Source organism: Chanodichthys erythropterus, chromosome 13, assembly GCF_024489055.1.
Source record: "Chanodichthys erythropterus isolate Z2021 chromosome 13, ASM2448905v1, whole genome shotgun sequence".
Lineage (NCBI taxonomy): Eukaryota > Metazoa > Chordata > Actinopteri > Cypriniformes > Xenocyprididae > Chanodichthys > Chanodichthys erythropterus.
The window spans coordinates 36,045,373-36,071,698 of record NC_090233.1 but is presented as its reverse complement, the minus strand read 5'-3'; the positions used below and the strand labels follow the sequence as shown (position 1 = coordinate 36,071,698).

At 38.9% G+C, this 26,326-nt stretch overlaps 1 protein-coding gene across 4 annotated transcripts in view; it reads right to left on the bottom strand.

Moving 5' to 3' along the window:
- Positions 1-26,326, bottom strand: part of tenm1 (teneurin transmembrane protein 1) — a 186,616-nt gene that overhangs the window by 134,865 nt on the left and 25,425 nt on the right. The gene's annotated exons all lie outside the window — the stretch shown is intronic.

Below are 26,326 nucleotides of genomic sequence, written 5' to 3'. Positions count from 1 at the left end.
CACCCCCATGTTTTAGCCAAACATTCATCGACCACCAAGAAAAGAGAGAAGGTCTCAGAGGACAAATGAAAGAGAAGAGGGATAGATAGATAGATGGAGGTTGAGATGAAGAGATAAAGAGATGCTTAGATAGAGGAAAAGAGAGGAGATAAAAAGGGTGAAAGACTGGTGGAAAAAAGAAACAAACTCAAAACAAGTGAGAGTTATACAACCGCCCGGTAATGAAGCCAATTAAATCATGGAATTAACATGCCTCACTATACAGTACACCAGTCAATACATTAAAATAATTCATTAGGATTAATTTCTTTTTTGTTGTAGTTAACCCAATCAATCTTACATTCTGAATTAGCTCAAATTTAGCTCCAAGTAAATATATATTGATTCCTTTGACAGTGTAGTACATCCAGTTTTAATGCATTCAGTTCTTCTAAGGAAAACAAAATGATATCTAACAAATATGCTATATTGATGTTGTAAAAGTCATCTGGTGTTCTTCTCATTAGATATAATCCAATATTGCTTTTTCATGACCAGTCCAGATTATTAAGGCTGTAACAAACATAATAATAATAATGATGTCAAAAATAATAATTTAAAATTCTAATAATTAAAATATAATCAAATCATGAAAATAGCTAAGAAATTTCATGATCAATGAGTCATGAGTTCTGTGTGCCTGAAACAGTAATGTCACTGTACCGCAGAGGAAAAAGTGAATTTCTGTGAAAAAAACAAACAAACAAAAAAACACTCAATATATAGTCACCATAAATGCTCATTCCGACAGTGATTCAAGCTGACAAAGAGCAACAGAGAAAGGCAGTGCAATAATGTTGTCTAAAATATTGATTTTTGAAATATTTGTTGTTTGACCATTTAGATTTTAAACTGACGTAACACAGGTAATTAATTATATGTTGTTGTTTTTTTAGAACAATAACTTTAATGGGATAATAACATGCAATACGTATCTTAAATGTATAGGAAAATATGGCTGCATGATTTGGGGAAACTCTGAGTTTAAAAAAAAACCTCCAGGTTTGTTGCGCTTGTTCGTAGGGCTGCACAATATGGCCAACAATTTGTTATTATAATCAAAATATTATTTAAGAATTATTAAGATTATTATTATTATTATTTAAAATGATTAAGAAAATGGTTGCCACACGTTTCTTTCCAACGCACATTATAACACTTTTCAAGTGTGGACAAACAGTCTCTATGTTACAGACAGTGGTGTAGTCAGGGCGATACGCACGCATATGTTGTATGCTTACTTTTTGCTCATGGATGTTTGCGTATTACGACTTCTAAGGATCAGTATTTGCATATACCCACTTGTTTTTTGCTTTGAACGTCCATAAAATATTGCCCTGTTAGCTTCCCCTTTAACTGTACGTCCAATGCTGTTGTGTAAACTGGCGATTCTTTGTTGTAATTGGTGCATGAGCACTTCTGTCATTTTACCTTTTCCCACTGATCATCAGCTAAAAAAAAACAGGCTTCACAGTGCGTGTTCGCGCTGCAGTGAGAGATCTCTGATCAAAGCCGCTCTGTGTTTTGAGCGGTTCATTGAGCGCATTTCTCTCTCGCGTTTGAGAAAATGAAAGCTCAGATGACCCAATCTGGAATCTCCCCCATATGTCGTCATAAGGGGAAAGGTTACCTCCCCTTACACATAATGGCTTGCAAACGAGTGAATCATGGTAGTTGCTCAGTGTCTGGATGTACAAATGAACACCTTAGTATTTTTTTAGTTCCTTCATCCAAACCTATGAAGAAACAGAGGGTTAATTTTATTTTCTCTGGTAATATGCCAATACAGCTTACCATAGTTTTGTATGTCTGTGCCACACATTTCACCTGATGACTGTTTCCTCAATGTGGGCCAATACAGCCCAGTTAACGTTACTGTCGCTAATGTTAAGGTAGACAGCATGAAGTATGTGTGTGAATACACATTGTAACGCGAGTGTTGTACATTTCTTTGTTGTTTGAATAACCATTCTGCTGTTATAGCGCACGCGATATCCACATTTCCAGATTGCAGAGCTGGATGTAATTGTAAAAAGATTGTAAAAACTTTTAAGATTTATGAAATATAAAATATGTAAACAGATAAATGATGTTGGCATGGTAGCACATTTTCCACAACGGCACCTATCCGAAAAGGTATTTGTAATAATGGCAGTGGACTAATTTAGTTGCGCTGGTTAGTGTCTATAGCTGATAATTTATATATATATATATACGATAGCATATCAGAGCTACATGAAGAGCCAAAAATGTAGGCTAGCATTAGCTACATGATAACTGTAACAGCATACATAAACCAACTAAAGTACCGTATCTAGACACAATGTCCTGCTGTAGCCGCAGAATTGCAACATCCAGATCAGATTCTGGATCAAACTGAAAGCTTGAACGACTGCGTGTCTACAAACCATTGGATACATCCACTGTCAACATTAGCGCATGGTACCATAGCCGCAAGCTGGTTAAGGCCACACCCACCCTCCACCTTGCCCCGCCTCTCTCCTCCTCATTAGCATTTAAAGTTACAGACCCTGAAACAGCACATCCTGAAGAAAGTTTATTGTGGGACTGGCTTGTAGTGGCTGAAATTCTGCACCAAGGCTGAATTTCGGGAAAGAGACTTCAGATACAGTACTAGGAACCACTTAGTCCTATATAAAAGCAACCAAAAAGTAGCATGTCATAGGACCTTTAATGCATTAGTGGTGCGGGAATCATAAGCATACTAGGCTGCTACTTTGAATCTTATCACGCTCCAAATGTGTGATAAGATTTCCACGAGCCATCCCGACACTGAAGATAAAATGTGCGATCCATTTGAATTCTATTGAAGGTTAAACTAGTGAACAACATAAAACACATTTACTGTTGTGGTTACTTTTTTTTTTTTTTTTTTTTTTTGGGTGGGGGGTGGGGGGGGGGGCTGTCCTGGGTAATAGTACACCACTTATTTTTTTAGGACTACACCACTGGTTACAGACCTCCTTGACAAAACAAAGACAGCAAAATGAAAAAAGGTGTTAATTGCACAGTTTTAAACATATTAAATTTAACATACACATAAAACACATACAAATTTTAATACACAACTTACTGACTGTATCCACCTCTCCCATAGATCTTCATGAAAAGGGATTAGTGGGAAACTAATATTGGAGTCAGACAAGATCGTGCTCGAATTGCCCTGCATACATCTTTTTCAGTGCTCTAGCATTGACACAATCTCTCTCTCTCTCTCACTCTCCAGAGAGTGTGGCTCTCTTTCAGCTTTTACTTCCCAGAATCTAAACGCTGACCATGACCTTTCCATGACCTTTGCGCCTGAAAAGAACATTCGGCGTTCAACAGAGGAGTGCGCAGGTAGGGGAGGGCCACTGGAAAACAAGATGCAGTTAGACAGAAAGAAAGAGAAAGGAGAGACACAGCTAAAAGGAGACAGATGAAAAGGAGAGGTGGAACGGATGAACGCTGGATGAAAGAGAACCGATAGACCGTATGGGGTAGAAGAGGAGTCAAACGAAGATGAAGACGGGGACAGATAGGAACAGAAGCATGGCTGAAAAATGAAAGCGGGAAGGATGAGAGAGGACAGATGAAGAAATGAAGAAGGATAGAAGGAGCTTGCAAAATGACCAGACAGGTTAAAGAATTTCTGGGAAGCAGACATGAGGGAGACATACAGAGAAAGAAAGTCACTCTCATCCTGACATTGATGAAATAGAAGTTAAATATTACCATCAAATGCTCGTTAGTGTGTATACTCTGTATTGCTTTTGTAATGGGTTACTAATTGGCTGATGTGGAAATGCACGGCATGACTAAGTGATGTGGGAGGGGTATGAGAGTTAAATCCCTGTCAGTCTCTGGCAGGCTGCCTGCTGATTGGATGTCGTGCCAGAGCGAGTGCCAATTGAAGGCGCGGTGAATTTGCAGACTGGAGACAGCGTCTTCGCACGCAAACACAATTAATAGTCTGTTAGTTAATAGTGGCTGTGGTGAACGCTCCCTTTATCTGTCTCTCTCGCTCTGCTCTCATGAGACCGTAGCCATATGAAGTCTAACAGAGGAAACCGATCGAACACTATTACTACCATTTTTGTTCAAAACGGAACTTCCTGTAACACGTAAAGAGGGTTTAAGGCCACTGACAAAATATAGCTTTGTGTGGCAAATAAGGGACATAGACACCCACGTACACGTGAAGCAGACAGATGGGGAGGGTTCTTATGGGAGTGCTGAATAAGTCTTTGTAATCAGACGATTATGATGATTACAGTGTAGGAGAACAAACTGCCGAGAGGGGACACAAACATGGGCGCGAACCCAGGCACGTACACACAATTGTGTTCCTAATTGGGTTTGTGCTCAAGACTACACAGTTTATGTTCAAGGATGCTCTTCCTTTATCACTGAGCAACAGGTAAAAAATAAAGGTTGTTACAGTAATAAAACTCTCCTTCGTAAAAGAACCCTATTTTGCTGTAAAGAGTCCTTGAGTTGGCTAAATTATATAAAACACTGATGTTACATTATAGGTGCTTCAGATCAGTGTATTGGTTGTATGTATCTTCCAGTAAGGTAGGAAAAGAAAAGCCCTCCCAAAGTCTTTGAAGATATATTCACTAGGGATATATCAGAAGCATATCTGAGTTTTATGTCAAGAACATTTTTGCATATTCTGTCTAATTAAGAATTCTCTTGTATACAAAAATATTTTTTTTCCAGGTACCATCTAACTAGCATTTCAAGAGGACATTTTTTTCTAATTCAAAGTATATTATTTTTAGTTATAAACTTACTGCAAAATTAAGAGATTAATGTATAGATTTTACATGTTATAACCTGGAACCTGCATGTGGAAAATAATTACAGTTAAAAGATCCAAAAGACAGTTTTAGCGACATAGCGCAGGTGCTACAGAACATAGTTAGCTTACTAGCTGTATAAGATTTGCAACACTAATATATTACTTGTCAGGCATTACTGGCTTGTACTTTTAAATCCATAATATTATAAATGTACAGTTTATTGATGGTCTGTGGTTTTACAATGCTGCAATTTTTAAAGACTTCATATTATTATTAGGTGAGCTTAAAGGGCGCACTACTATGAAAATCACACTGCTTCAGTGTGACATCAATAAGAAAAAGTGTCATTTCATAGATATTGATAATAGTTGTTCATATTAAAATATGCATAAACTTAATACGTGACCTAGATTATTTATTTATCACAATCTTGTCCTTTAAATTTAATGTAATATTTATTAATTAAAAATTGTTGCTGCTCCAATTAATCTCAGTGTGCTCCTTTTAAGCTCATCCACATTAAATGTCTATGTAAATACTTCATAAACATAGAATTTAAATATTAACTGATGGTTGCCACTTTAAGTTAATCTTTATAAAATGATTAATAACTTATTTTCACACCCTTAAAGGGTTAGTTCACCCAAAAATTAGATTTTCTCACCATCAAGCTATCCTAGGTGTACATGACTTTCTTCTTTCAGATGAACACAATTGGAGTTATATTAAATAATGTCCTGGCTCTTCACAGCTTTATAATGACAGTAAATAGAGGATGAGATTTTGAAGCCCAAAAAAGTGCAACCATCCATCATAAAAGATATCCACATGGCTCTGGGGATTAATAAAGGCCTTCTGAAGCGAAGCGATGCTTTTGTTTAAGAAAAATATCCATATTTAAAAATTTAAAAATAAAAAAATAACTAGCTTCTGACAGATGGCTGTACACAACAATTCACGATGAAGGAGCGAACTCTGACTTGATGCATGACGTAATGATGAATGCAGAAGCACAGAGGATAGAGCAAAACACCGGTCATGAATTATATCAAATTGAATGCCTTGTTGCTTGATTTTAGTGTTCCGTTTTTTTTTTGTGTGTGTGTGTAATTGACTCTGTACCTTCAAATAAAACATTTATCAATTCTTTAAAAAGGTTGTTTAAAATAAACAAGAATTTATTTTTTAAATAAAACATATTATGAGCTTAATGGCAACAGGGGTGTGCTTAAAGGGTACAAAAATGAAAAGGGTACATTAAGCACAGCCAGACTTTTTGCATTTAATGACGTACATCTTAATTGAAATGCTTTTGTCATTTAAAATAAAATTATAAAATATTATTGTGTGAGAGATTAATATTTTATTTGAACATAACTTCTTGTACTGAAATCAATATCCTGTGCACTAAAAATGTCTCAGTGTAGATTTTGGTGAGCTCAATAGGTACTTTTACCCTAGTCACCCATCAGGAATAGTCTGGATCATGAAAAATGGGTGGTCCATACCTGACTGGAACCAAACCTGAATGAGAGTTTGCAGTAGATAGTGGAAAACACTTCCTCCCCTAAAAACAGTGTTGACACCGATTTGGACTGTGAAGGTTAAGTCACGTTCACTGTCAAGAGCATATGTCATAATCTAATGGTATTTTCTAAAATACTAATGTTAACACTACAAGTTTTCCTATGGCATCAGTCTTTAGCTACAAAACAGATGTTTTTTAGCTTGTGGTATAAATGCTTATATTTGACTCTGACACTGAGGGTGGCCAAACTAACTCAGTCTGGATTGATTTTCATACTCCTGCTGCTGATACACAACTGCGCATCTCTGTATCAACCATTCATTTTAGCCATATAGTCAAGAATGGTTTATGTGTTGATGTTTCGACAGCTCAATGTAGAGATGGATCAATGTATGGACAGTATTAACACTCGGTGTCACTGAACTTTCCCAAACTAAACAAAGAGAAAATCGAAGGGCTCTTAGTCAGGGATAAAGGGCGGAGAGTGAAACTGTCTACAATGCGAAAATCCTCTCTTGAATACTAAGTCTCACGTTAAAATCCTCTGTGTATCGTTCTGCACGGATTTGAATTTTAAGGTCCACATCAGGCGGGCCACTTAAACTGCTTTTTATCAGCTAAGAAACACAGTCCAAGCGCTTCTCTCTCAAGCAGATGCTGAGAGATTGATGCATGTCTGGACTGCTGCAATGCTCTCCTGTCTGCTCTTCCCGAGAACGCCGGCTAGACTACAAATTAATGCTGCAGCACGAGCGCTGACAGAGAGCAGAATGAAAGCACACATTACGCATGTCTTAAATTCCCTTCATTGGCCTCTCGTAAATTTTAGGATTGATTTCAAATTTCTGTTACCGGTGTACAGATCCCTTAATGGGTTTGCACCTAAATCCATATCTAATAAGCTTGTGAGGATCGTTTCAAAGGGGTCTCTTAGGTCTCCTAACACTGGCGTCCCAGCAGTCAGTAGTAAAACTCAATGCTCTCCAATGCCTGTTAAAAGAAATCACACTCTTGATGATTTTAATCAAAACATTAACATTTTTAGCACACCATTTGATCTGTTTTTCTTATTCATATGTATTTATTTGTAAACTTTATTTTATGCATTTATTACTTATGGTTTAACCGCTGTTATTTATTTATAATTGAATGTAATATTTTCTTTGATCTATGTGCAATGACTTTTTAAACTTTATTCTTTAACTGCACTATTAGTTGCATAATTTCCTGTGTTCAATTATGCACCAACCTTGCTTTTAATTTTTCATGTTTGCCAACCGACACATTAATCTCCTTGCATTGCATCATTTGCCCAAAATAAGGTTTACAACTAAAGTCTGAACTGAATTAAGTTAAACTGAATTAAAGTTAATATTGTAGAGTGGGACTGCACCATTCAAGTGCCATGTGCATATGACACCGACACACTAATACGAATGTTTGAAGATTTTAAAATATTTGCTTCTAAATATTGTCAACAATAACATTAACATGATTTGACTGCTGGGAACCGTGCAATATTACAGGCAGCCTGTAGAGACGTATCATATTTTCTCTCTCTCACACACACACAAACTGTATCTACACACAGTGGATAATATTCATTCATCCATCTTCAGATTATCACTGCAGACTTCCTGCGCTGATTCTCTCTAAAATAGTCACACATACACACACACACACAGCAAGAGTTGACGTTCCCTCATCCATCTCTCTCAATTGCCAGAGTCACTTCCTGCACTGAACGATTCTCTCCCACACACACACACACAAACACACGCAAATTCTTCTGAGGAGAATCAGATCTGCAGCAAGAGAAAGCTCTTGCCCTGAGCAACTGCACAAACGTGTCAAAGTCCTGATACTGCCTAAAATAAAAGCTGACAGCGCACACACACAAACACAGTCCGTAAACATGAAAGTCAAGCGCAGGTCAGCTAAGAATATTTCTTGCTGGTGGCATTTCTCAGCGCTCCCAAAATGGTAAACACACACAAACACACACTTTCTACATAAACCTGAAGCTAGTCAGACATCTCTGGGGGTCATATCTGACAAAGATCATCGCCATGGAGACCCAGGCTTGAGGAGGGGTTAAGGAAATGGATGGAGATACCGTCTACTTACAAAATATAAATTAACATTCTCTTTTTTCACTCTACCTCTACTTAGCCTCCTATTTCATTGTATTTGTACTGTGCACAGGTACTTTTTAAATAAAAATTTAAATAAAAAATTAAAATCCCACGTCTTAACACTCTGGAGTCGGTGGCGATACCACCTCAGTTTTTTTCTTACCAGTGTGAAAGAGACTAAAAATACTCTATCAATTAAGAGTTATATACCATTCGAATCTGTGAAATGTGTTTTTTTATTTGTGTACACTAAGAGTAAAAACAAAATGTTGTGCTTTTTGCAAAATAAAGAAAACTAACATGATGCGTGTGCCGCAGTCTCTCTCTGAAGGAAATCCAATCTGATACTCCCTCAGAAAATGACAAAATTTATTGTAATTACTAATAGGCTAGCATATAATACAGTACACATATTTTAGATCTTTTAGATTATTCACTATAAATATTTCCATGCCTTCTCAATGACTTCAAGATTTTAATAATTTTTATGAATATCACGATATTCAAATTCTCTAATATTTACTTAGACATGAGTAAATTGTCTACTTAAATGCACAGAGGAAATCAACAGAAAACCACCTGAAATTGTCCATGACATATTTATGCATTTAGTAAAGTTATTTTTCAAATGCCTATTCAAAAGCTTGTCAGTTTAGTTGGCAGTGAAACCTTTTCAGGTTATTCAGGTAGATCGAACAGTAGTTAAATACAGATTAGGTACATTAGTTACAAAAATTGAATAAAGTAATCAAATGTAAAATAACACTGCATAGTCTTCACTGTAAAAATTAAATATCGATGAATCCTTATTAAAGTTAGGCCTAATCAAAACAGTTAACTCTTGGCCATTGGGCAGTCCTTATTTTTGAGCCCTGCATTTAGCAAGATCTAGCACGTCAATTCTCTTTACATGCCGTGAGACACCACGGGAGGGCTTTGGAAATTTACTAGCCATTGGCTAATTAAAGATGTTTTTTAGTCGCCTAGTGTGAAATCGCACTGTAGAGGGCTGCAGTCGGTGCACATTACCCACAGCACCAATTTAACCTCTGTTATAGCTTGTTCATAAAGGTATTAAATAGTTAATTTTAGGCTTCCCTATAATAAATTATATGCTGTCAGAAGCTTTTTGCATCTGCTGTCAAAAGATGAGCTCCTAGCCACCTCTACTGGCTCCACTATATGCTTGATCTCTCCCCAGTACATGATTAACACATGTATACTGAACAACACAGAGGAGGAAGCGGGGAGGGGCTACTCTCAAATGGCCAACCCACAGACCATTCACTGACCATCTGATGCACATTGGTTTTCTCAAGCTCCAAGCTTCTAATTGGCAATCTGATGGCTGCAACATAGCTGGAGCCTTGGCAGTCAAACAACAAGGAATGTGAGAAAGGTGGCTGAAACATTCAACACTGACACCAATGATCAGTCATGAAAACGTCTCGGTTACGTATGTAACCCTCGTTCCCTGAAGGAGGGAACGGAGACGTACGTCAGTAGTGACCGACGAATTGGGATATCGCTTAGAGAGCCCTATCAGCTTTGTGTAAACTAAAACAAGCCAATGGAATTGGCGTGCGATATTTGCATAATGCGCACCGCCCCCGACAGGTGTATATAAATAGGAAGCAGATGCAATCGCACTCTGTTTTTCGCTGAGGAGACAACTGGTGTCCGCGCTACAGCGAGGGTACAGAAACTGTGGCGACGGGACGTACTCTTTCAGGGAACGAGGGTTACATACGTAACCGAGACGTTCCCTTTCAGTCGGTCACGTTCGACGTACGTCAGTAGTGACCGACGAATTGGGATCCCAACTAAAGTGCCACAGTTACGAAACCCCTTCCAGTGCCCAGCGCAAGCTCAGCCGCCCATAGCACCGGCTGGCGGTGAAGGGGGCGAGCTTACACCGAGAGAGTCTACTGCTGTCTGTCTAATACCCACTAAGTAAACTAGACACACTGGGGAAGCGAACCCGTAAGGGACGCTGCGGAGACCACTACCTACCCAATGGGGGAGGAGTTTACGTGGGAATACACATATGGACTGGCCCGGGGGGCAGTACGCATATGGAGTCCCTGGGATGGCTCCACCTGGTAGGGGGAGACTCATCTGACAGGTGACAGCAGAGCTGGCTCTGCTAAGGGAAAGACACGGACTCGGCCCGTAGGGAGTTTTAAACCGTGGAAATTACACATATGGGACCGCTCACGTAGAGGGGTCACGACATATGGGCCCCAGCCAACAGACAGCGTCAGCGACGGATGTAGGCCTGGCATCAGACACTCCGCAATGTCCGAGCCGAAGGGGGAGGCGGAGGAACTCGACAGGGTTCGCCAGGCGGGGAACACGACTGGAGTGAAAGTATGCACGTATCCGGCCAGTGGCGGGAATGGCATTGCAAGCCGACACTTAGAGTGGGTACAACACGTCTACCGACTAGTGGATGCGAGTACACGTGAGGATACCGGCTCTACACGTAGGCTATAAAACCTAGCGAACGTGTTTGGTGTCGCCCAGCCCGCAGCTCTACAGATATCTGTCAGCGAGGCGCCATGAGCCAGCGCCCAGGAAGGGGCCACCCCTCTGGTGGAGTGGGCTCTCAACCCGAGCGGGCAAGGCACGCCCTGGGATTCGTACGCCAAGGCGATGGCATCCACTATCCAGTGGGCCATCCTCTGCTTGGAGACAGCCTTTCCCTTCTGCTGGCCTCCGTAACAGATGAAGAGCTGATCTGAGGTCCTGAAGCTTCGCGTTCTGTCCACGTAAACGCGCAGAGCGCGGACGGGACAGAGCAAAGCTAGGGCTGGGTCTGCCTCCTCCGAGGGCAGCGCTTGCAGGTTCACTACCTGATCTCTGAAGGGAGTGGTAGGAACCTTGGGCACGTATCCAGGCCGGGGTCTCAGGATGACGTGAGAATCACCGGGCCCGAATTCTAGGCACGTTTCGTCGACCGAAAATGCATGCAGATCCCCTACCCTCTTCAGGGACCCTCAACTGCGTGGTGATGTGCGGCGATAGCGGCAACATACACCTTGAGGGTGGAGGGAGACAGCCTTCGCTCCAACCCATCTTGCAGGAAGGAAAGCACGGATCTGACCGAACATGATCGGGGGTCCTCTCTGCGAGAGGCGCACCATTCGACGAACAGGTTCCACTTCAACGCGTAGAGACTCCTAGTGGAAGGAGCTCTAGCGGAAGTGATGGTGTCTACGACCGCTTGCAGGAGATCACTCAGAACCTCCGCATCCCGTCCAGGGACCACACGTGGAGGTTCCATAGATCGGGACGCGGGTGCCACAGGGTGCCCCGTCTCTGAGTCAGGAGGTCCTTCCTCAGAGGAATCGGCCAGGGAGGGGCTGTCGCGAGGAGAATGAGGTCTGAGAACCAGGTCCGAGTGGGCCAGTATGGAGCCACTAACAGAACCTGCTCCCCGTCCTCCCTGACCTTGCACAGGAGTTGTGCGAGAAGGCTCACTGGGGGAAACGCATATTTGCGCAGACCCGGGGGCCAGCTGTGTGCCAGGGCATCCGTGCCGAGCGTGCCGCCGGTCAGGGAATAAAACCACTGGCAGTGGGCAGTTTCCGGGGAGGCAAACAGGTCTACCTGGGCCTCGCCGAAATGCTGCCAAATCAGCTGGACCGCCTGGGGGTGGAGCCGCCACTCGCCCGCAAGTGGAGGCTGCCGTGACAGCTCGTCGGCTGCACGGTTGAGCACACCTGGGACATGAGTGGCCCGAAGGGACCTCAGATACTTCTGACTCCACAACAAGAGATGGCGGGCGAGTTGCGACATGCGACGGGAGCGTAGACCACCTTGACGGTTGATGTACGCAACAGCCACAGTGCTGTCTGAGCGGACTAGAACGTGCTTGCCTGACAACAGCTTCTTGAAGCGGGCCAGCGCAAGACGTACCGCTAGCAACTCGAGGCAATTGATATGCCAATGTAGCTGAGGCCCCGTCCAAAGACCTGCCACTGCAGGCGGGCGAGTTGCGACATGCGACGGGAGCGTAGACCACCTTGACGGTTGATGTAGCGCGACCCCCCCCCCAAGTACCAATCGTCCAACCGAGATGGGCCGGGACAGGGTGGAGGGTTCCACTCAAGCCCGACACACAAGGCGGCCCAGGAGAGAACAGCCATGAGCTCGGGATCCGACTCGGGCAACGCTACCGTCCCGGGCGGCAGCGCGTCCGAATCTTCCTCCCCCGAGGACTCACCTTCCGATGCAGCGATCGACATCCGATCCGCCGCCGGCACACCAAAGGTAACGGCTGGACAGTCCGTAGAGGGCCCAGCGGAAACCAACGGTGGCACGATGGGTTGCGGTGCTGATGAGGCGGCAGGGGCCCGAGGAGCGTTTCCGCTCGGCAGGGGAGCCCTGACCGTAATCCTCAGGTCACCCTTCCTATACACCGCCGAACCGTCATTCCGGCCCGGGCCGGAAAAAACGGTCGAACGGGGCATAGGGGAGGGGACCCCCGCTTCCTGAGACTTCAGGAAGGAGAGTCTCGACCTCAGCACCGCGACAGTCATGTTCCCGCAATGGGAACATGAACCATCCACAAAAGCTGCTTCAGCGTGCAGAATGCCCAAACACGAGATGCAACGATTGTGCCCATCAGCAGGGACCAGGGAACGACCGCACCCAGTAACGCACAGACGAAATGACATACTGTCAGGGTTTGTCTGTAAAGCTCTTTTAGAAGGGGAAACAGTCAACTCGCTCGTGCCGAAGCACACAGGGAGTGACGCGATGTGCCAGGTACACCACTCCCTGGACACACCGAGGAACCGGCCCAAATCGCAACACACACTCTTTCACTCTAGGCGTGTGCTGTGAAAACAGCAGTTGAGAGCTATAGCTCGGATCCTCGGGAGCTCGCGACCTCGCTGTAGCACCGAGTTTATTATTACTTAATCAAAACAACCCAACTGCAGTTTGATTGATATTACTTGGAATGCACAATAAAAAAACATGTTTTGTGAGAATTATGAGTTATCTGTTTTTGCAAATGAACTTGTCATACACACAGGCACACGCACACACACACACACACACACACACACACACACACACACACACACACACACACACACACACACACACACACATATATATATATATATATATATATATATATATATATATACACATATAATATAGTGTGCTTGGAAATTACTAGTCTATGTACATGTGTGTTAGACTGATGAATCGTACCTGAACATACTGCCATAAATCACTTTGTAACCAATCACAAAATTAAAAATAAAGCCCTTTTTAGCACTTTGTTTATCGTTGTCTCTTCATTGTTCCCTTTCAGTCGGTCACGTTCGACGTACGTCAGTAGTGACCGACGAATTGGGATATCGCTTAGAGAGCCCTATCAGCTTCGTGTAAACTAAAACAAGCCAATGGAATTGGCGTGCGATATTTGCATAATGCGCACCGCCCCCGACAGGTGTATATAAATAGGAAGCAGATGCAATCGCACTCTGTCTTTCGCTTCGGAGCCATTCAGTGGTGTCCTGTTTAAGAAGACTGTTTTGTGTGAACTAAACTGCCGGTGTAACGGTGCATATATATATATATATATATATATATATATATATATATATATGTGTGTGTGTGTGTGTGTGTGTGTGTGTGTGTGTGTGTGTGTGTGTGTGTGTGTGTGTGTGCGTGTGCCTGTGTGTATGACAAGTTCATTTGCAAAAACAGATAACTCATAATTCTCACAAAACATGTTTTTTTTATTGTGCATTCCAAGTAATATCAATCAAACTGCAGTTGGGTTGTTTTGATTAAGTAATAATAACTCCAAAAAATACAGGTAACTTACAAAATTAAAGTATATATATATATATATATATATATATATATATATATATATATATATATATATATATATATATATATATATATATATATATATATATATATATACACACAGTACAGTACAAAAGTTTGGAACCACTAAGATTTTTAATGTTTTTAAAAGAAGTTTCATCTGCTCACCAAGGCTACATTTATTTAATTAAAAATACAGTAAAAACAGTAATATTGTGAAATATTATTACAATTTAAAATAGCTGTTTTCTATTTGAATATATTTCACAAAGTAATTCATTCCTGTGGTGGCAAAGCTGAATTTTCAGCATCATTACTCCAGTCTTCAGTGTCACATGATCCTTTAGAAATCATTCTAATATGATAATCTGCTGCTCAAGAAACATTTAATGTGTACAATTGTACAAAATATTTGTGTACAATATTTTTTTTCAGGATTATTTGATGAATAGAAAGTTCAAAAGAACAGTGTTTATCTGAAATCTAATCTTTTGTAACATTATAAATGTCTTTACTGCCACTTTTGATTGATTTAATGCATCCTTGCTGAATAAAAGTATTAATTTCTTTAATTTCTTTTCAAAGAAATAAAAATAAAAATTCTTACTGACCCTAAACTTTTGAACGGTAGTGTATAATGCTACAGAAGCTTTGTATTTCAGATAAATGCTGTTCTTTTGGACTTTCTATTCATCAAGGAATCCTGAAAAAAAAGTACACAACATTGAAAATAATCATAAATGTTTATTGAGCAGCAAATCAGCATATTAGAATGATTTCTGAAGGATCATGTGACACTGAAGACTGGAGTAACGATGCTGAAAATTCAGCTTTGCATCACAGGAATAAATTACTTTGTCAAATATATTTAAATAGTACACAGTTATTTTAAATTGTAATAATATTTCACAATATTACTGTTTTTTACTGTATTTTTAATTAAATAAATGTAGCCTTGGTGAGCAGACAAAACTTCTTTTAAAAACATTAAAAATCTTAGTGGTTCCAAACTTTTGGACTGTACTGTATATATTAAAAGTTTGTTTCTTAGCAAAAATCAGATAACTCCAACAGTAAATTTTTTCAGATAAACAAAACCAAGACATGTGACAAGACAAAATGTGCACACAAACACACACTCACACAATAACAGCCTTGTCATCTGATCTGAATACTGCGCACTGATTCACTAAAACGGACTCTTCATATATAGACAGTAACAGTCCAAAAGTTTGGAACCACTAAGATTCGGATGAGTGCACACATCTTGCCCAAAGTGAGCGCGAGTTCTCTTTTGCATCTTGTGCTCGAATGTTTAAATTAGCAAGGCTTAAATGAGTTTACTTTAAACACAGATAGCAACGTGTGCTGTTCAGGTCTCACCTGTGCTTGTGCACTATCAACACCCAGGTGATGACAGCGTAAACGACTGGTCATATAGAGCATTTAGCACTCGCATTGAATGAACTTTAGGGGAAGCCAGAATGCCTATCCATCAACAGAAACATACATCTAAATTAATAGCATACATAATTTTTGCTGTGAAAATATTAAATATTTCAATTCAGTTGAATCAATGAATAATCAGCATTAGTGACATTAAAGTTCAAAAACTGTTCAAATAATGGCCATAACAATCAGCAATCTGACCTAATATATAAGGAAATAAATTCAAAAGTGCTTCAGGAAGAAGATTTGATGATGTGTGCCGTAACACCAGAGGTTGCGTTAAACTTTAACTTTGTCCGACATTTTGACGGACAGGTTTGTAAAAAATCCGTCATAATCCGCACACTGGCGCGTGAACTGGAACGCGTCTTACACGAATGAACCGAAAATCAGTGTATAGGCAGCTTGCCTCAGAGACATGAGAAATATTTCTATAGAAAGCATGAAATATCTACTTCAACGACGTGCTAGGTCGTACCTCCAGATTAACGTTAACTCCTGGATGCTTTGCATTGATGTGGTAGCCTACTTTAGAGTGGACGAACTCCGGTGATATGCAAATTCCTTGCTGCAGACGACTTTATTTTTATCAACACTTCCATCAGACCCTTTTTTATAAGTAGCCTAAATGTACCAGTCAATGATCCAGGCAGCGCCAGCACGTTCTCGTCTCATCTTTATTTTACAGTCGAATGGTGGCTAGAACGGCCCCAGGTTCAAAGGTCAATACGGAATGGATTAATCTGCGTTATTTTTTTAACACGTTATTTTTTCTCAGATTAATTAATCGAAATTAACGCGTTATTTTGTCAGCCCTAATATATATATATATGTATACATATATGTATATGCCCTAATGTATACAGTGGCATGAAAAAGTATGTGAACCACTTGCAGAATCTGTGAAAATGTAAATAATTTTAATAAATTAAGTGAGAGATTCTTCAGAAAATTCCTCCAGGTCCTGCAGATTCATCAGTTTTCAAGCATTTTTGCATATTTGAACCCTTTCCAGCAGTAACTGTATGATTTTGAGATCTGTCTTTTCACACCGAGGACAATTGAGGGGCTCAAACTCAACTATTAAAAAAGGTTCAAACATTCACTGATGCTCCAGAAAGAAAACAAGACGCATTAAGAGTGAAAACTTTTGAATTTAAATATCAAGGTAAATTGTACGTAATGTTTCTTCCGGGAAACATGCAAGTATCTTCTGTTGCTTCCGAAGGGCAGTACTAAATGAAAAACAATGATATTTAAATATAATAAGAAAAACTGTGACATCTTCATCCTGTTCAAAAGTTTTCACCCCCCAGCTCTTAATGCATCGTGTTTTCTTCTGGAGCATCAGTGAATGTTTGAACCTTTTTTAATAGCTGTGTTTGAGTCCCTCAATTGTCCTCAGTGTGAAAAGACAGATCTCAAAATCATTCAGTCACTGCTTGAAAACTGAAATTTCTGCAAGACCTGGAGGATTTTTCTGAAGAACAGAGTTTAACTGCTCAGAACAAACAAGAGACCCATGAACAACCATCACAAAAAAAAAAACAGTCGTGGATCATCAGGTAACCACACACTGTATTGAGAATCAATGGTTCACAAACTTTTGAATGGAGTTATTTTATAGCCTGGGTGCCAGCCCGAACCCCGCCCACAACATTTTTTGGACGGGAAGTTCGGTCTGGACTCGATCCATTGTGGAGTAATTATGCTCGGCTCCCAGAAGGCCGAGCCAATCAAATTGCCAGGGCGGGCTTTAATCGATGATGGACAGGCTATCTGCGGTTACGTAACCACCCACGTCATCAAAGAGCGCTTGGGGAGTTTGATTGACAAGCGATCTAACCAATCAGAACGCCGCATCCGCCATTTTGTCCAACAAAGCAGTCAGGAGTTAGAAGATTAACATCGGTGGAGTTAAACTTGAAAAATTGTGCATATTGACGTCTTTCCGCGTTTGAAACAACATTCATTCTCATGTTCATTCATGTTTATTTGATGCTATAAATGGACTAGTAGGAAGAGATGATCGGTTCACGAGCCTCTTGAGCTGAGGCGCTACAGCAATCTGTCACGATCATGGTCACAACACATTAAAGAGCCACAAAACAGTTTTTATTGTTTGAATTTTTTAAATGACTACACAGTTTGAAAGCTGGGACTTTGTTTAATATCATAAGTAACCTGCTCTGTCTCGTCTGTCAATGTGTTGTCAGTTTCTTCTTTGCTCCGCGATGTATTTTCCACTCTGTGTGGCGTGACAGCGCCACGGCTTGTCGGACAAAGCAACAGTAACTAAGGGGGACGAGTCTTTGCAAAAGGTCAATTAGTTTACAACAATGATGGCTGTTGTTGAAGAACTGAGATGTGTAGATTCCGCCATCGCGTCCGTTATAGAAGATATCGACAGCGCATTAATTTTAAAAGAGGAACAGAGGACCGCGATTAAGGCATTTGTCGATGGGAAAGATGTCTTTGCCGTCCTTCCTACGGGATTCAGCAAAAGTTTGATTTATCAGCTGGCCCCGATGGTGGCTAAGAAGAGTTCTGTTGACAACTATGCGTCGCTCAACATACGTCAATTACTCTGTAGCTCTGATTGGTTGTAGGTCTATCCAATTGAGGTCTTTCCTGGATTGGTTGAAATACGCCCCCATAATCAAAGCTCAATGGAGCAGTATCAGACTCATATTCTGACTAGAATTGAGTATGACCACGTCAGGCTAGTTATTTTAATAAATTCAGCTATTGTTTTGTCTTGTGAACTAAATGTAAACATCTTTTATGTAAAATATCTTACTCAGGACAGTACTAAATAAAAAATAACATGCATTTTGTATGATCTCACTTATTTTATTAAAATTATTCACATTTTCACAGATTCTGCAAGTGGTTCACATACTTTTTCATGCCACTGTGTGTATATATATATATATATATATATATATATATATATATATATATCAGACATACAGCAAGATTTGAAACATCAAATCTTTGAAACTATCAAAAGGCACCCCACAATGAAGTGGTATTATAAAAATGCACATTGATACATTTATAACGAATCACTCAAAAAGACTCACAAACTCTCAAGTTACTAGTTGTCCAATGTGACGAATCCTTCACTAAATAAACTGAATCCATCAGAGTGGTTAGAGTATAAACATGACTCAAATACTCAACTATAAATTATTTCCATCTAAAATGAATCAAATGTTGTGTAGTCAAGGTTTGTGAAACTAAATGTAGTTTACATGTACTAAAATATGTTTAAATAGTGCGTTTAATAAACATGAATAAATATATATGTATATTCACTCCTGTTTAAAAGTTTAGCGACAGTACTTTTCTAAAGAAATTAATACTTTCAACTAAGATGCAACAAACTTATGAAAAATTACATTTAAAAAGACATTTATAATGTTACAAATGATTTCTGTTTAGTAAGTAAATGCTGTTTTTGAAACTTTATATACATCAGAGAATCCTGAAAACAATGCATCACTGTTTCCACCAAAATATGAAGCAGCACAGCTGCTTTCAACATTTATAATAATGTTGTTAGAGCCCCAAATCAGCATATTAGAATGATTTATAATGTGAGACTGGAGTAATGGTTGATGAAACATTTTAAAATATATTAAAATACAAAAGTTATTTTAAATTAAATATTTGACAATATTACTGTTTATACTATATTTTATTTAAATAAATACAGCTTTGGTGAGAATATGAGACTGCTTTCAAAAACATTACAAAAATCTTTTGAAGCATATGAATTAGGAGAGGGTGAATGAGTATGTATTGTGTTTTATAGTCTGATGTTAAACTCCTATGTTAAACAGCAAATGAAAATATCATGCTTCATCACAAATACCAGGACAGAAGGGCCAGAAGCGAAATCAAATGATTCTAATGTCAATAAAGACACCCTGTATTCATATGTTTACATTCATTACCTCTCCAACCATCTACTTCCCCATCTATCTCTCTCCCTCTCTCTAATGGTATTCTATTCTCTTGTGTATCTAAATGCTTTTTGTCACCTCACCACCCCATCTCTCTCTCGATCCTGTTAGGCTAAAGTATCTGGGTGTGCTCATTCTGGAGGGCTTTTCTGAAGTGTTTCTAATTCTGGCCTACGACTCAAGTGAAAACACTCCGTCACACACACACACACACACACACACTGCAGTGTCTCACAGCCCCATTTAGCTGATATGTGTGTGTGTGTGTGTGTGTGTGTGTGCGTGTGTGAGTGATATGAGAGCTAAAAGCTTGTCCTTCAAAAACTGTCAACTCTGCTCAAGCTCAAAACAAATGTTTCTCTTTTTTATTGTGAATGTATGTGTGTGTGTGTGTGTGTGTGTGAGTAAGAGAGAGTGTTTATCATGCAGTTTATCAAAACAATTTCCTTATTCCTATTTATAGACAATAAATTGTTATTGCAATATTTTTAGGGTTTTTCCTGCATTGAAAATGTTTTTGCGGGCACCAAAATATGATTTGGTGTTCACCAAAAAAAGATTTATTTGATAATTTAATGTAACGATATCTGCCGTTCTGCAGTAGCAGTCTGCTTTAAAAAGAGTGTTTGTGTAAGCGCTCTGTGAAGAGCATTTCTATTTACAGTGTTTTTCCAGCGTTAAGCTCTGTAGCCAATCACAGACATACGTGCTAAGAGCGTAGCCAATCAAATGCGTTTAAGTTAGTCAAAATCCACTCAACACTGCACAAAACTGAGTTTTTGTTCAGCGCAATTGCTGCATGCTCACGAATCCTTTCAATATAGCCAACAAAGTATAAACACAATGCAAATAAGAGATTTATTGCAAAGCGAAGACAGACAGGTTCATTGATTATAACAGGAGTTTTAGCAAGAGTGTAGCTTTGTGTACCTTGCGTTGTAATTAACAGCTTCAGTGATTATAATGGCAGTGATCTTTGCTCTCTTTCTCTATATGATATACATATTCCATACTGCTAACTACACATTGCAACAGTATTTAAATGTAAGATTAAATCCGAGAGACAGTGATAACCACAGCAATGGACGATAAAAAAAAACAATCTGATACTGCATGTCAAATGAGCTGTATATTAAGTCTTACAGTGTAAATGCAAAATAAATGTTAACACTTTACAAAAAGGTTTCATTAGTTAGCATTAGTTAACTATTTTAGTAAATATAAACTAAGAATGAACAATACTTCTATAGCATTTATTAATCTAAATGTTCATTATTTATTTTGTTGGATTTTAGTTAGACTTGGTCAGAACTGTTTCAAAAATAGTTATCTGCATGATGCCTGCTGCCTTTGGGCTCAGTGATGTTGAATTTAAATGACATGTAAAATAAAGTTATAAAATAATGTTATATTACATTGTGATGTAATGGTGTTTTCTGGAAGGGACTAAAGAACAAAGTATTTTTATCAGCCGAAAGGCAGAATACAAATGTTTTTATTAAGTTAGATAGACATTATATAACAGTTTCAGGTTATGTTTTAGTGTTGGTAACATGTCCCACATTGTCCCACACAAACTTAGTAATCGTCCCACATTTGGTTTGTTTGATGGTGGTCACCCTAAGTGCAAAGTGAGCTGAACACATATGGAGAGTGTAGGTGTTTGAGTTTGCTAAGTATGAGGGTTAGTCACTAACAAAGGGAGAGAAAGAGAGGGTGAGACAGAGAGAGAGGGAAAGAAGGCAGGTTTTTAAATACAAAGGAAAGGTCCCTTCACAGTAAATGATGCCGCTAACCGATATTATGAATTATGAATCCCATAATCTGACAAATGCATCAAGTGAAAGCACACACACACACACACACTCACACACACACATATAGATATCACATAATGGGAGATGGATGATGAGAGTTAACACATAAGTGTAAGAAGACAATACATATTGTTTTGATCTATAAGGCATGTTATGTCTGGATATTTCAATCACAATTTCAGTTTCACACAGTCCTTGGGACAATGTTCTCTCTCTCTCTCTCTCTAGTGCTGTCATTAATCACGATAAATCACATTCAAAATAAAAGTTTGTGTTTATATAATATATGCGTTAGTGCTGGGCGGTATCCCGGTTCATACAGAATACCGGTATTTATTTTTGTTATGAAATTAATTTTGATGATACTGCAATACCGGTATGTGTCGCTTAACCAACGTTGGGAACGCGGAGCAGCGTCACTGTTTGAGAGCGTCCCGTTTCACTGTAGTGAGAGCACAGCTGATATCGCATCACAGACTATGGTAAGTCCGAAATCACCCCCTAATGCCTCATTCACTATTCCCTACCTTATCCACTTATATTGTTCACTTGAAAGAGTGAATGAAAACGAGTGAGTGAATTCGGACAGCCGTTGAAAAAATAACGCGTTAAAAAAAATAACGCAGATTAATCCATTCCGTATTGACCTTTGAACCTGGAGCCGTTCTGGAGCTCTCTCTGTCTTCAAAGTAGGCACCGTCTTTGCACTCTCTCTACCTCACACATAATAATCTAAATCAACTAACACAATGCTAAAAGTTGGTAAAACCGAATCCATGTTTCACGAGGCGCATTCGGAGAATGTTTTCCTGAATAACCGCTGGGTGTGAATAGTGCTCAAAAGAACGTCACTTCATCTTCTCTGACAGGCGCCCTGCACATGCAGCTGACATAAAGCTGACGTGAAGTGTTTTCTGTGTTGACAAATGTTTTGTGATATCCTAATAACAGTCGCGATTCGCACGCAACGCGTCAACGTCCGCTAATGTCCAATTTGTGACCTAATGACTCATTTGAACAGATTCATTTTAATGAATCATCTGTCCACACAGTCTATAATAAATCATTTACTCGAACAACTCTGAAATGAGAACATAAGTGTGCTTACCCCATTTAGCAAGAGTGGTTAATAAAATTAGCCTTAATAATCCACCATATTTTCAGGTTATTTAAATGTCAATGTGTAGTAAATTAGGCCTACCTATAAAATCAGTTAATTTAGACTTGAGTGAGGTGAAACAAAGCAAGTTATTGTTAGCTATAGGTGCATTCAATTGTATATGGTAGAAAATTATATTATTAGTTAATATAACTTCTAAATGCTACTTTTTAATACTTTCAGGTTTAGCAAAAAAGCATCTTTTCTTACAAAGCTATAAAATCACTTTTTTTTTTTTTTTTTTTTTTGCAAAGAGGGCAAGAAAGAATTACAGTGAGAGTGACGGGTACTTTATTGTCAGTATTAGGCTCGCAGATCACGTGGGTAGGGCACTTTTTACTGTTTGTGTGGATGACCATGTCTGTCACCACCGAAGACCATTTTTGACCCAGGAAAAACCCTGCATTGATTCATTTGAATTGAATAATTTAATACTTTCACAGCAAAAATTATTAATTAATCACAGAGTATGTAATTAATTAGATTAAAAATTTGAATCGATCGACAGCCCTAGTATATATTTAAATACACAGTCATACATGTATTTATTTAAGAAATATGTACATGTATACATGTATATTTATTAGGGTTGTCGAAAAGTAGTCTCGTGATATTGCCATGACAGAGTGGTTAGGATGATTAGGAAAGAATATGCCACCGCTACATTTACATTATGCCTCCACAGTCATTTTTCTTTGTATTTAAATAAAAAAAAAACATTTAATTCAGTTGGATAACGGTCGCCACCGCTCCATATTCACAGAGTATGCATGATCGAGAAAAGTGAAAGTAATTCAAATACCAAGTACGATGTCAATACCCCACATTTTGAAGGTGGCTCCCTGATGAATACAGATATCTCTCAATATGAAAGCTGTTTTAGGCTGGGCAGTGTAGTTGTAACCATCTCTTAGCTCTTTGTCAAAGAAAAATTTGGTCTTTTTTCCACTTTGAATATTGAGAGAGTGCGATTATTGTAAAGTGTTACCATAAAAATGAATAACCGTTTTCTCTTTCTCAGTTTGTGGAAAGGAGTTCAGTTAGGAGGTCAAAAGTTGTAGAAGCTCATAAATTATGTACAGTTCTGAGGTCTAAAGAGACTGAAATCATACAGAAGAGAAGTCAGTCAGTTGAGTTAGTGGCAAAACCTTTTACAGTGCTTGAGTATTGTTGTCTTTTACTGCATATGATCATTCATACTCAGAAAGTAGAACTGAAATGATATTCATTACAAGATGATTAGTTAAAACATTTCAAATACACCTGCAGAATATTTTTCTAGTCATGTATTTCACCATTGAGGATTTCTTAAAAATAGTGTGTAAAAATCTTGTCTCGTCTCGTGAACTTAATCTCGAGTCTCGTCTTGTCTCGTGAGCTACCTGTCTCGTCACACCCCTAATATTTATATATAATTTATATTATATATAAATATAAATATTTTATTTAAAAAAAATAATATATTTTTGTTAAATATATACATGAATGCAATTAATCGCGATTGATCGGTTGACAGCCCTTATACATATAGTCCACATATAGTGGAAAAGACAAAAAAAAAAAAAGCTGAATTTATAAAAATGCCCTCCCTCAAATGTTTATCAGTTTGTTTGTTTTTTAAGTTTAATTTTGAACAGCATGATAATGTCCAAATTTTTCTTATTTTGTTTATATATCTTTTTTTTTCTCCATTTAGTACTGCCCTTCTGAAGCAACAGAAGATACTTACACATCTCCCAGAAGACAAATTAACTACAATTTACCTTGATCTTCAAATTCCAAAGGTCTACACCCCCTGATTCTTAAAGCAATGTGTTTCCTTCTGGAGCATCAGTGAATGTTTGAACCTTTTTAATACTTGTGTTTGAGTCCCTCAGTTGTCCTCAGTGTGAAAAGATGGATCTCAAAATCATACAGTAACTGCTGTAAAGGGTTCAAAAATGCAAAAGATGCTGGAAAATCAAAGAATATGCAGGACCTGGAGGATTTTTCTGAAGAACATTGGGCAATTTTGCTGCTCAGGACAAACAATGGGGGGGGGGAAAACAGCTGTGGATCATACAGGTAACGTATTAAAAATCAAGTATATATAAACTTTTGAGTGGGGCCATTTTTATAAATTCAGCTTCTTTTTTTTGTCTTGTGGACTATATGTAAACATCTTTTATGTAAAATATCTGATTCAGGACAGTACTAAAAAAAATCTTATGCATTTTGTAGGATCCCTCTTAAATTTTTAAAATGAACATTTTGCAGATTCTGCAAGGGGTTCACATTTTCAAGCAGCAGTATATCTATCTATCTATCTATCTATCTATCTATCTATCTATCTATCTATCTATCTATCTATCTATCTATCTATCTATCTATCTATATCTATATATATATATATATATATATATATATATATATATATATATATATATATAAACATCTGTTTTATCTAACGCTCACTTGCACACATGCATACACACACACACACACACACACACCCCCTACATGATTAATCCTGTAAGCAAAGAATTCGGCATTCATCACTAGCCAAATATCTATGATCAGAACTAGGCCAACACATGATATGTGTGTGTGTGTGCTTAGTAGCCTATAATATATGCTGGCATCATTATTTTTAAATTTGAATAAATAATGAGCGGGGAACACATTTTATACTGTCTTTGAATGTGTGCGCTTGTTTGTAGCAGCAGGGGAGAGCACAGAAAGAGAAAAATATGTCTGAAAGGTATGTAAATTTCTATGCGTGTATGTTTGGAGGGCAGGCTTCAATGATGTTGTACGACTCACTTTCATTTCTGGTCAGAGAAACACGCAGCTCCATTTGTGCCACATTCCCCTTCAATCACTGGACGTCGGTCTCTGATCATTCCGATGGCAGTCATGCCGATTCACACATGAAAGGGATGAAATGTGTGTCATGCACACACACACACACACACACACACATAGAGTCCCCTGATGAGCAACAGACAAATAGGATTTTTTGCTTCCAATTGTGAAATTGCTGACAAGGTAAAAACGTAGGAGTCTCTTCTCAAACACACACACACAAGGTGCTCAGTTTAGGCATAAATATAAAGGCAACATCTAAAGAATGCAAATTTGTTAGGGCTAACAAAAGAAAGCTACGGAGATGAAGCGACAGAGAGAGTGTCTGTTGATGTGTGTGAGTCATTCACACTGGAGACAGTCGCACACTTTTTGATCACTAAGAGACTTAATTAGACTCTATTCTTGCTGTCTGCCTCTCTGTGGGCTGAACGTAACACTTCACTGCTGATAAGGAGCATGAGGAGAAAATCATTCTCTCCCCCTGCTCGTTTTTTTTCTCTCTTCCTCCTCAGTACGAACTAAGAGAGTTTGCAGGTGCCGCTACTAATGACATAAATACGTAAACCTTTGCAATAATAAAAAGCCAATTTCCTTCATTGGTCCGCTGATAATGTTCGAGAGTAAATAAGCACAAAACATACAAATCTCATTTCCACCAGAGAACCAACAGCATTGCTTGTGCCAATCTGATATCACAAGATATACAAATAGCTA